At 56.3% G+C, this 12864-nt stretch overlaps 1 long non-coding RNA gene across 1 annotated transcript; it reads left to right on the forward strand.

Moving 5' to 3' along the window:
- Positions 1-10626: 10626 nt before the first annotated feature.
- Positions 10627-11611, forward strand: LOC122241214. The gene is made up of 2 exons (XR_006221245.1): positions 10627-10705; positions 11407-11611. It is a non-coding gene; the product is annotated as an uncharacterized LOC122241214 (long non-coding RNA).
- Positions 11612-12864: the final 1253 nt, after the last annotated feature.

A 12864-nucleotide genomic window follows, 5' to 3' on the forward strand; every position in this document is an offset into this window, starting at 1 on the left:
CAGGGGCCTCCTAGCCCTGCCTGCGGGGGTTCTGTTCCCAGAGCCAGTTATTGCCATGACTCTCAGTGGACAAATGCTAATCCCTGGTGGGGAATCCAGGCTGGGGAGCCCCGTGCCTCCCTCTGGATCTTCCCCGATGGGGTAGGTGACCTTGAGCAAGACCCTGCCACTCTCTGGGCCTCAGTTTCTCCATCTGCAAAAGGAGGAGTTTCCTTCCAGCTTCAAGCTTTACCTGTTTGCTCCTCTCAGACTCCCCAACCCTTGCAGGAGGGCCAAGGGGCCTGGCGTCAGGTGACCACCAATGAGGTTCCAAACAGGGTCTTCCAGGGAGGCCCCTGGGGCCCAAGGTCGTCCCTGTGGTGGCCTCGGTGAGGACTGAAGGGTTAACTGCTCCTAAGGCTCAGATAAAGCCTCCAAGGCTCACCCACCCTGTGATTAATTCAGTCCCGTAAAGCAGTATTTGCGCTGGATTTAACCGTCATTTCTGATGATAAAGGCACTGAGAAATAAATGGAAAGTGTCAAGGACCAAGTGAGGTGGGGGTCAGGCTTCCTGGGCTTGGGCCTCCGCATTTTGGGCTCTTTCACAGAGAGGACAAATTAGACAAGAGTTTGTAGGATCAAGAACCAGGGAGGCTGGCTGGGGGGCGGGGGGTGGGGTGGTGGGGAACGGAAGGGAGGGGGGCAGCGGGATGCCAGAGCGGTGCAAACCGACTCACAGAGGTGACGGTTAAATTTGCAGGAATTTTGTGGGCCAGTTGTTAAACACGACCGCAACTTAAAATTAAGTTGTATTAGCTTACCATGAAGAAAATTACATTTTAAAAGGGTGGGAAACACTCAAAGCCCATGTCTTCCTAATTGCTTTATGATTCCGTGCCGTCGTATTTGCTTTTGAGGTTATTTCCATCTGTTGCACGGAAATCCTATACACGGGGCTGTTATTCCCCATCGCCTCCAAACTCGCCTGCAGTGACGTCTCATTGGTGCCTTGAAATGGTGGCTTTACCCCAGGGACCGGCAAATACCACAAACCGGGGTTTGTTGTTGTTTCTCCTGGAGAGCCAGTTGCTAAACATTCACCGGCCCACCACCCAGTGTGGGGAAAAGCATAGGGCAAGATCAGAAGGCAGGGGATGCCCCCGTGCACCGTGGGCGGAGGGAGGGACAGCCATCACACGTCATCCAGCCACCCCTGGGCCTAGAGACGGACAGAGCAAGTCCACAGTGATACAGGAAGCTTCTGGTAAGGGAGACTGGGACCCAGGCCTCCCATCTCCCAGAGAACGGCAGGGACGGGGTCAGAGCGGGTCCGTGCCTATGGAGGGAGCTCGGCTTTAGGGTCCGAGGACCTGGGGAGGGCAGCTAGCCCTCTGTCTCCTGCACAGAGTTCAGGGAGGGGGTGGACCCCTATGAGAAGGGCCACCTCCCTGATGGTCTCTGTCAGGACAATGTGAGCCCGTGCCTCTGGGAGTCTGCAGGGACTGGGATCCCCTCAGCCCGTTCCTGGTCCCTCCAGGAGGGCTCCCGACCGGTGAGGACCAGGACTCTACCAGCAGACTGCAGGTTTCTACAGGCAGGACTGTCCCCACCCCCCAACTCCCCATCAGACTGGAGGTATATAAAGCAAGGCTATTTTTCCACCCAGACTAGGGGCTCCTAAGGGCAGGACAGTGTCTCCCAAATCATACTGGGGGATCCAGGGGGACAGGACGGTCTCTCTCTTCAGATTCAGGGCTTTAAGCGATGCTTTTCGTGAGGCTTCCAAGGGCATGACTGTGTCCCTTCTGCAGCCCGAGGCCTTCTCTGAACAAGCCTCCCATACTGGACATCCTCCCACAATCTTTGTGAGACCGGGGTTCTGGGGCGGGGGGAGGGGTAGAGCCTGTGGAAATCCCATGGCTCAGCCAGCCCTGTCCGTGCGAGGAGACTGAGGGCAAGACAAGAAGGAGCTGGAAAGAGCAGAATGCCGAACCTTGGGTACAAGGGAACATCGGAGTTGGGCTGATGTGGACAGGCCCCCCACTGTGTCTTCCAGCCGGGGAGGGACCAAGCAGGGCCAGGATCAGGCCTTGACCCTAAGTCCCCACTAATAACTGTGGCACAGGGAGAGGTGGCTTTACTCATCCATGCATCCATCCACTCATTCATTCATTCATTCATTCATCAAGTGTCTCGTGAGCACCAAGTGCCTGGCCCCGTGCAGGGCCCTGGGGATGCAGCAGGGCACAACGCAGACAAGGCCCCAGGGAGCTTGCAGCCTGTGGGGGAGACGAATGATAACACACCAAGGAATGAACAATTTCCGAAAGCGGTAGATGCCGTGATGGGGATAAAGTGGGGTGATGGGGCGAAGGGTCCCCGGGCTGACGTCCTTTCACCATGGGATCTGGGAAGGCTTGGGCTTCAGGCCGGGGTCTGTGGATGAGATGGTCGTCTTTGTTCCCCGGATTCCGGGTGGTGGCCTGGACGGGTGAGCACCGGGGAGGGGCGCTGTGCAGGGGGTGACATCAGTGAGCGCCCTGGGCCTGAGAAGAGGCCGGCTCGGGGGTGGGGAGCGACAGGGACGCTCTGTGCCCCAGGCCCTGAACAAAGCGCTCACGGCGGCTCCCTCTGGTTTGCACGTGCTCGCTCAGGGTGCCGTCCCATCACTAGGCTCAGGGTCACAGTCACCACCGTCATCGCTAGCCTCTGCACTGAGCGTTCACCCTGGCCCTGCCCTAAGTGCTCTGTGTCCGCCCACAGCCGACCCCCGGCACACCTCGGTGTCAGGGATGACATGATCACGCTCCTCCCGATTTGACAGCTGGAGGTGAAGCAACCAGCTCAAGGCCACCACTCGTGCTGAGGGCCGGGTCTGAACCCAGGCCCCTGGGCTCCGTGTCCCAGGTGTAAACACTGCACCACATGCTCCCTGTGTAGACCCACTGCCCCCCAGGAAGGGGGGGGGTCCTTGTCCTCACGGGACAGGTGAGGAGACCGAGGCCAAGAGGAGGGGAGGGACCCACCCAAGGTCATACCGGACGGTCCTGCAGTGGAATTTGCACCCCAACGGGGAAGGAGTCCCTGACCTCTTCAAGATCTCTCCGCCACCCTGACCCTTTAGCGAGAGAGGCGGCTCACCCCGGGTCCCTGAGGGAGTGATCAGTGGAGGGGCCCTGGGAGAGGAGCAGGCCCCTGTTTTCCGACAGACCCCACCCTGCTATTTAGTGGCCTGTGACTCGGGGCCAGTCACTCAGCTGCTCTGAGCCTCAGTTTCCTCCTCTGTAAAATGGGGCAGAAGCAGCTTGTTGGGAGGATGGGAGCCAAGGCAGGCACAGGTGTTTAGCACACACGAGGTGCCATCACCCCCTTGGGGTTGGGGCTCCGGCAGGGGCCCGGCCTTGGGGCCTCATGGTCCCCCCTGTGGATCCTAAGCTCCCACTGGGAGACCCTGGGGGCAAGAGAAGAGGCTGGGCTGGTCTTGGCACGGAGCGTTCCTGGGCCTCGGGAGGGCTCCATCAACTCCCATCCGCTGCAGGAGAGGGTGGCCCTGTGGCTGGCTCAGGACTGACTCAGGTGCCTGGGGTCCAGCAGCCTTGTGGGCGCTTCCCAGTGAATTCCCACTAGCATCGGACAGTGCGGCTGGCGACAAATGGGGTCCATCTGAATGGGCCACAGTCCACAAACTGCGCAGGCACAGGAACCCATGCGGCACCACCGGGTCAGATCGGAAATACCTATAAAGGCTGCAGGTGGCAGCTTACCCTGTGGGCCATGGGCCCCCAGCCAAGGTGAGCCCTGCCCCCTGGACAGCACAGCCCGGCCTCTTACCCGTCCCGTCACCTGGGAGGTCACACTGCCCCTTGCTAGGGGACGGCCAAGTGTGTGGGTTTTGGCTCAGGAAGTCCCAAGTCCAGCGAACCCTCCAGACCCAGGCAAACTTGGAGGGGTGGCTGCCCTCCCCATCCCTGGCACCCCGGGGCGGACGGATACTAATAACTAACCCTCCCTGAGTGCTCACCTGATGCACAGCTCATCACACGTAATCCTTGTGACAAACATCCTAAAGCCTCCCTCACAGCTCTTGTGTCAGGTGTGCTATGAAATTTACCATCACGTTCAAAGGTGAGGTGTGGCAGGAACCCCATTTCTCAAATGATACTTTTAATAATTGAAAAATCTCTTATCAGCGATGGGGAGAGAGGTTCTGGAAGGAAGAACGCGAAGGGAAGGAGGCGGCGGTGGTCAAAAGATGAGATCCCAGTCCAAAGACTCTCTTGCCTCCCCTGGGTCCCAGTAATCCTGCAGGAAGCTCTGGGGCTGGGGACAGGTGAGGAGATAGAAGCTTCCAGAAAGCAGAGCCTCGTCCCCACGGCCCCTCTCTGTGTCCTCAGCTCCCAGATCAGGGCCTGGCACCCAGGAGGCTCCCAGAAAACGTTTGTTTAAGGACACAGGGATGTGTAAACGCACGGGACAAATCCATGAGGTGGGCATTCGTATCCCCTTCAACAGAGGGGACAGAGGTTCAGAGACTTGAAGGTCTTGCCTGAAGTCACCTGACTGGTAAGGGGACAGGGATTAGGAAGGGAGGGACGGTGGTGGGGCTGGGGGAGCAGCATGGATCCTGGGGACACACAGGCAGAGAGGTCCTGCCTTTAGACAGTAAAGCGCATGTTTTCCAGGCTGTAGCCTTTCCTGGGGAAACAAGCCAGTACCCTTGAGGCCCAGTAGCGTTGGCCTTGGGGGAGAAGGGGGGCAGGGAGAGAGCTGCCTCACCTGCATAGAGGCTCCGCCTCCTCCAATCAGCTGGGCTCTGAGGGGCGGGGACGCCAGGGCCTGGCCAATCACCAGGAGGCTGGGTGCAGAGGCAGGTGGGGCAGGGCCAGGCCAGACCCCTGGGCTCCTGAGGGACCTTCCCCACTGGCTTTTCCCTCCTGGATCCCCTTCAGTCCTCCCAGCAGCGCCCCATCCAGAGCAGGAATAATCATCTCCACTGTGCAGATGAGGCAGCTGAGAGAGACCAGAGAGGCCCTGTGACTTCCCCAAGGTCACACAGCCGGTGAGCTGCAGAACCAGAACCGACCCAGGCTCTGCCTCCCAGCCCAGGGTGGCGTCCTGTCCCTCTGGCTTCGTCCCTGCTGCCCTGGCCCAGGACCCCGGCCGGACACCCCCACCCCGGGCGTGTCCCCTGTGGCCCCCAGCCCCCTCTTCCCCACCAATCGTCCCCACCCAGGACTTAGCTCAGAGATGCTGCCGACCCCAAGCCCACTGCCCAGCCTCATCCCTGAGCCCAGACCCTTTGCTCCAGGGGCTCCCGACATGGGGTCAGGGACCCGCAGAATGTCGGGGCTGACAGGGGTCCCAGGAAGGTCCGGTCCATCCCCCTGGGGGACACGTGGGGGCAGTAGTCCCTCAATGGCCACCCTGTGCCCCCCTCCATCCCACAAGCCCCCCAGGGCCTGACTAGGGGCTCTGCTCTTCTCCCTGCGATTCTCCCCCTGCTTCCTGCCTCACTTCCCTGCAGCACAGGCTGCAGATCCAGGTCTAAGGTTTGATTTACAAACTTCCTGGGGAGGGAGGGTGGCTGCAGGGCCGGGTGATTTACTGTGCCGGGAAGTGTTTGCTTCTCATGAAGGATCTTCTCGGCCCCTCCTCACTGAAGCCTGGGATTTACTGGGGCTTCCCTCTCCCAGGGGCGGCCCGGTGGCTTTGCAGCGGCAACAGAGGTAAGGGAGCCAAGGGGAGCCCCACGCAGTGAAGGGCAGACCTAGATGGTGGTTGGGGGAAGCAGAGGGACTTGGGGTCACCAGGGGCCTGGGTTTGAATCCCTGCCCGAGCCCAGGCACACACCTTCTTTGCGCCTCGAGTTCCACCCCCTGCAGCTCAGGAGAGTGAACAAAAAGGCCCCGTTGGCAAAGCTGGCCTGGCTGCCCAAACCAGGACGCCAAGCACAGATGGTTCATATGTCCAGGGGTTATTAGAGGAGCGGCCGTTTCCCTGCTAATGAGCTAACAAATCTTGTCTGGAAAGGGCCCTTGGCAAAGAATGGAGCCTGTGAGGCCCAAAGTTCTGCTGTGATCCAGGGGTCAGCAGAATCCTTTCATGCATCTAATTTCTAATAAAGAAATGAGGGACCAGGAGTGGGGGGCGGTGTTGCTGGCTGACTTAGTCAGCTCCGATGACCCGGGTCCGTGAAGACTTGGACAACTCCCAGGGGAGGGGTTGGGAATGGATCCAGAGACCCCAGGTCGATTCACAGCCTCCCAAAGACGTCTCCAGGCCCCGGGGAGACTCGGCGTCTGAGAACAGTCCTGCACTCTTGTGGCCAGCAGCGCACATTGTTGGAGGAGGGGGCTCTGGCGTCAGACCCATCAGAACCCAGAGGGGCCACCATCCCCAGCAACTGCACCAGCCCTGTCTCTCCTGAGCCTCGGACTTCTCACCTGGCAAGTGGGCGTGACCGCCCGTCTTGCTTAGCTGTTGTTCGGTTGACGTAATGTGAGCAAACCCCGCACGCGGTGCCTGACGCATAGTAGGTCTTCAACAGGTCCATGTGACTCTATTGAAGTCCCACGAACCAAATCTTAGTGAAGCCAGACTGCCAGGAGTCAGAGCCCTCCTTGGCCACACACACCAGCCCTGTGACCTTGAGACGTAAACCTCCATGTGCCTCGATTTCCTATCTGTGAAATGGGGCAATAACAGTAGCTCCCTGACAGGGTGGCCGTGAAGGTTGCTTGAGATCATGTGTGTCAAGCGTGAGAACAGAGAGGCGCTCAGGAGGCCCGGGCGGTCAGCTTCGTTGCGGTTGTTTGAGGTTGCTGTTCAATGGCCACAGTCCAGCCTGTTCCTTCCGGACCTCTGTATGTTGCCTTGGTGTCCCCCGGGGTCTGTTAGAGACCTCATGGCTTCCTCTGGGTCCCTGTCCCCCTTCTGCTCCCTTCTGCTCTAACTCCTGACCCATCACCACCATCACACACACACACACACACACACACACACACACACATCTCTCCCCCAGCCCCTGACCCAGGGGGCACAAGGACACCTCAGGTTTGTTCCTGTTGACAAGGCACAAGGAGGCCTTTCCCTGCCCAGGGCGGGCACGTCCTCACAGCAGCCTGGGCACAGAGCAGGGGCTTGGCGGGGCCTCCTCTTCCCTCCCACCTCTCCCTGTGCCGCCCCATGTTTTCTTAGAACCTGGACTCTGACGGCCAAGAGTGGCCCTGCATCGAGAGAGAAGGTTCGGGATGGTGCCCCCCGATGTGCACTGCGCTGGCTGTGGGAGCCTCTCCCCTGTGTTGGAGGGATAGTTCGTGGAAAACCGAGGCCTGCAGGCTAGACCCTTCCACAAACGGTGGAGTTTTAGCTGCACAGTATGTTTGTTTATTGGGTCAATGAGCTAACGTATGAACTCCGAAGATTTCGTACGAAAATCTGTTGTATTAAAAAAATCAGAATACAGGCATGCCACAGAAGGGGGTATTCTCACAGCCATAGCCGCCAGAAGATGCAGCCCGGGGGCGCCATCGTCCCCACTGGCCTAGGAGGGTCATTAGCATTACGGCCTCGAGACCCGTGAAGATACTGGAGGCTTGTGACTCTGTCCCAGAGACCCCAGCCTGCTCTGTGTACACATGGGTAAACTGAGCAAAAGGCGGGGCAGGGACCCATCTGTCCAGCCCATCCTGAAATGCCACTTTGAGGACAGGACTGCCCCTGCCTCGTTTATGGCTGTATCCTTAGTGCCGGAAACTGCCTGGCGCCTCGTGGGTCCTCAGTAAGCATTTGTCGCCTGGTGAATTCGTTGGCGAAGTAAGTCAGAAGCAGAGCCAGGCCTCGGCCCCGCATCTGACTCTCAGGCCAGGGGCCCCCTGATCCCCAGCTGTTTATCCCACAGCTGCCAGGCCCCATAACAGGGATGCCACCCCATCCCCTTCCCCATTCACATGCATGTGTTCATCCATCGCCTCTGTCAGCTCAGATCCCCGACAGCCCGTTCCAAGTGAACCCTGGAAGGGAAGGGAAGCCTTTTGCAGAAATCCTCATTTGTCACTTTTTTTTTTTTGTGCACGAGGACTATTTTTAACATTTTAAAAAAGAGGGGGACCCGCGCACATGCTGTGAGCTGCCCGTTTAAGTGGGAGGTGACAGGGCGCACCAGGGAGGCCGTGGTGACCAGGTCCTCACTGCCCTGCGTTCTGGCTCCATGTCTTTGGACAGGGCGCCCGATTCCCTGAGCCTCAGTTTCCTCGCCTGTAAAATGGGGTCATAGCTGCACCTACCCCCCCAGAGGTGTGGTGAGGATTGAGGGAGATAATCCAGATCAACCGCTGAGCCCGGTGCCCAGCGCGCAGTAGGTGCTCAGGGAGGGTGGCCTGCTGGTATTCGATCGCTGCCCCGACCGCCACGGGGAGATCCCAGTGACGGAGGAGGCGCGCCGCGGACCGAGGCCACCGGGAGCGCAGAAATGCTTCTCAGTGACTTGCTCTGTGGCCGGGATCACGGTAGCACGCGCGTGTGATAAACTGGAGCTCTGTTACGTGCCAGGCCAATTGTTCCGTCCCCGGACAGAGCTTGGCACACAGGTAAAGTCAGGGGCCCCTACGGTCAGCACCCCCAGGAGCTCTGGTTCCCCAGGTTAGGAATCTCACAGGTGGCTCTAGTCAAAGCTCTAAGGGATTTCTAGCATCCGCAGTCATGGTGGCAGGGCAGTAACAGGGCCACCTGGGCCCAGCCTCCCCTCCCTTCCCACCCTGACCCCTTCCAGCCAGAACTCCAGGCCCTGCACAGCCCAGCCATGCCTAAGCCAGAGATGGGAGGTGCCCTGCTGTCCCCCTGCAACAACTCTGTCTTCCCAATGAATATATAATCGCCTCTCAGGATGGACTGAGATTCTGGTTGTAATAAAACCATTTTATTACCTCCCTCTACATGGAGCCATTTAATGAACAGCGGCTGCTGGCTGTCCCTGCCCCCTGAGCCAGATGCAAATGAAACACGCTGCACAGTATCATTTAATTAGCTGGGGAGGGAGAGGGGGTGGGGAGCGAGATGGGAAGAGGGAGGTGACATTATGGAGAGGCGGAGAAAGAGAAGTCTAGAGAGAAGTTGTCAGGGGAGGGGCCGAGAGGAGAGGGAGGGTGGGGAGGAGGGGGCGCTGTGGAAAGACAGGATCCTAAAATGATGTCCTTTGAGCCACCAGACTGAGCGGTGCGCAAAGCTGTTAACCCTTGGACTTCTGGATCGATCAGCCAACAGGTGTTTTGTTGTTTTCTCCGTTTTGCTTAAACCTGCTGGAGTCAGACTTGTGCCCCTGGAACTAAAAGTGTCCCGAACGGTGAAAGTCAATCTTGGCATCAGAGAAGGCCTTGAGGATAAAGAATCACTCTCTATTCAAAGACGGCACAACTATGGCCGGAAGTCTGAAGCATGGTGGCCGAGGCAAGATGAGTGTCTGTGTATCGGGATCAGGGGGCCACAAAGCCTGATGGAAGTTGGGCAACAGGACCATGAATGACAGGCTGAACTCTCACCTCCTATCCCTGGCACCCCCCCTCTCCCCCAGTAGCCTGACTTCTCGGCATCCTCAGATCCAACTTGGTCCATGCCTGGAAAGTCCAGAATCAAAGATCCGGGGGACAATCAGGGCTGGAAGCCATTGCGTATACTGCTTCGTCGAATGCCTTCAGTGTCTTTACTTTTGTGGTGGCCAAGGAGTACACGAATATGTTCTCTCGTAGGTATTGTGTGCTCGTGCACACACACGGTGAAGAGTCCAACCGTACAGATAAAGGAAATCACTCTTACGTTACAGATGAGGATAAGGGAGTTGTATGACCCGCCTCTGTTCTTGCCAGGGTTACAGGTGATAGTATGTGTCAACTTCACTGCCCAGTGCCTGGCACACAATCAAATGGGTCAAAACTTGTATAAAAGAGAAAACATTAATGGGGCGCCTGGGTGGCTCAGTCGGCTAAGCGTCCGACTTCGGCTCAGGTCATGATCTCGCGGTCCGTGAGTTCGAGCCCCGCGTTGGCGTCGGGCTCTGTGCTGACAGCTCGGAGCCTGGAGCCTGTTTCAGATTCTGTGTCTCCCTCTTTCTCTGACCCTCCCCCGTTCACGCTCTGCCTCTCTCTGCCTCAAAAATAAATAAATGTTAAAAAAAAAAACCCAGAAAACATTAAGAGCTGCAAGAGAGAAAAAAAAATTACGTGTTATGCACCGAGGAACCAAATAAGGATATCAGAAACAAAAATAGATGAGAGCAGATTTCTAATTAAAACGATGTAAATGAGTGACATCAGTGAAAATGGCATAGTAAGGATTGCTAAAAAAAAAAAAAAATCTCTTCCATAAAGTAATGAAAAAAGTGGCAAAAGAAAAAAAATCCTCCTGAATCAACTTTTTCAGAACTCTGGAAATTGACCAAAGGCTTGCAACCATCCTGGGTGCATTTATTCAAGACAATCGGCTGGATGTCAGTAGCAACAGTGAGCTTTGTGACATTTAGCATGCTGTAGTCCTATTCTCCTCTCTCCAACTCCATGGTAACCTTGAAATCTAATGGCCCAGAATGATGGTGAAAAGGGTAGCCTGGCAACCACTGGAGGGGGAAGGAACGACGTTAGAGAATCTTCAAAGCCACATTCTCAGATAACTCTCATTATTTGACCTGTCTGGTGGGAAGATCCTGTCTGGAGCATCCCTAGAAGATCTTACTTGTAAGGCTGTCTTCATTTTACCGGAGTCAGAATTTGCCCTGTGTTAAAAACAACAACAACAACTTTCTGCTTGAGGCAGTGGGAGGAGGGGTGCTCGTCAAAACAATTACAGACAATTGTTTAATTTCATGACAGCCTGAGACAGTGCACATCAATCAGTTGGGGTGTAGGCAATAGATTAAACCCAAAAGCTTAAAAGACGAAACCAGGGAATGGGATGTCCCTACAGGCTTTGAAAATCTCCAGAATCTCCCTGGGAAGCTAGGATACCATGAACACGTATGCGTCTTCAGGAAAGACCTGAGAAGGCCCTGATGCTCACCTCTGACCGACCTTGAGGCCTTGTGGAGGCTAAGGTTGAGAGGGTTAGACTACCTGGTTGAGGGTAGAGGGACAGATTTCTGAAAGATTCCTAAACTCTACGGAAGCAGCACAATATCATGTAGGTAGACTGTGTTAGGCTCACCATCTATACTATAAACACTAAAGCAACCACTAACATAACAAAACAAAGAGTTATAGCTAATAAACCAACACAGAAGACCGAGTAGAATTCTAAATGATACTCCGTCCAAAAGAAGGCAGAGAAAGGAGAAAGGCATCCAAAGAACAGATTGGACTTATAGAAAACAGATGGAAAGATGATAGAGTTGAACCTAACAATATCACTATAACCATCTCCTTTGTTTTTTTTTTTTCAGGGAAGTAAACCGAGGCACAGGGACAGAAAGGAGCTCGTCCTAAGTTACAGAGCCAGGAAGGAGTAGGGCCAGCCTTCAATTCAGCCTGTCGACCCGTGCTCATAACGTCACAAGGAATATGCCCCTGGCCCTAAGGATTCTGGAAACTTCTGTTCCCCAGCCAGATTCCCCAGTCAACGTGGACACGTAACTGGATGGGGCTGTAGAGATGATCTGTTCAACCCTTTCATTTTACATCTGGGGAAACTGTGGCCTAGAGAGGCAAAGGGGCTCACTGAAGTCACAGTCCAAAGTAGGGGCCCAGCTGGGATTGTGACCCAGCCACCAGCCCAGTTGTCTCTCCCCACCTCCAGCTGCCGGGGTCGTCACCGCTGCTCCCAGTTCCTTTCCTGCCCCTCCCAACCTTCTGTGACAGCACCTGGCCCTTGATCCCCTCATGTCCCAGCAGACATTAATTACGAGCGCTCATGATTGTATTTTAATCATTTTGCAAATGCTCCCAGGTGTTTTCCAGCAGACATTTTTCTCGATTATTTTCCTCCATATAAACAGGTTCAAGAGTCATCAGTCTCCCATAATTGGAGAACACCGGGCTCCTCTGATATTGCTGCCTGCTGCCTTCTCAGAGGGCTTCTGGCCTTTGGAGTCGGGAAGCCCATTAGAGATCACTGATGCAGATTGGGGAAACTGAGGCCCAGAGGAGGAGGGGCTCCCTGAGGTCACCCTGCAGGGTAGAAGCTGAAGCGGAACCTGAACTCGGATCTCTAGCCTCCTGCACCTGCTCCGTCACCGCCGCCTCTTTGCCGAGCCTCGAGCGTGACCTTGAGATTCAGTTTCCAGGTGATGTCATGATGTCAAGGTCACCGAGCACAAAGTCATCTGATTTCCTTTTGAAATAGCTTCGTAAAACAAATGGTTCACCCTCGGAGGAAAATTCAACGGATACGAAAACAGAAAGAAACCAGAAGGCTTTAGGGAGGTCATGATCTCACCCTTCCCGAGTTCGAGCCCCGAGTCAGAGTCTGTGCTGACAGCTCAGAGCCTGGAGCCTGTTTCAGATTCTGTGTCTCCCTCTCTCTCTGCGAGAAATAGTTGGGGGTATCCCTTCCTGTTCTCCTCCTGGATTCAACTCTGTCTCTGCAGCTCCTGACGCCCCAGGGCAGGGACCGGGCCAGGTCTTAACAAAGGCGCCCACAGGTGGTCTGGGCCTGACTGCCCGCTGGAGACCGCCTGGACTCTGGCTGCCACCCAGACTGGCCTTCGGCTTCCTCACTTGGGTCTCGGGGGCCCTGCTTCCCACAGCCAGACCTCCGAGATCAGCCGACCCGCCTGCCTCCGGCTCACTTCTCAACTTCACTCGTCCTCCCAGGCTTGTGCAACGTGGGGTAGTCATGGTGGGGAGGAGGGGACTAAGACGGGGTCTCCCCCACCCAGCAGCTCCTCTCCAACCTGCCGCCG

Source organism: Panthera tigris, chromosome C1 (genome assembly GCF_018350195.1).
Source record: "Panthera tigris isolate Pti1 chromosome C1, P.tigris_Pti1_mat1.1, whole genome shotgun sequence".
In the NCBI taxonomy this organism is placed as follows: domain Eukaryota; kingdom Metazoa; phylum Chordata; class Mammalia; order Carnivora; family Felidae; genus Panthera; species Panthera tigris.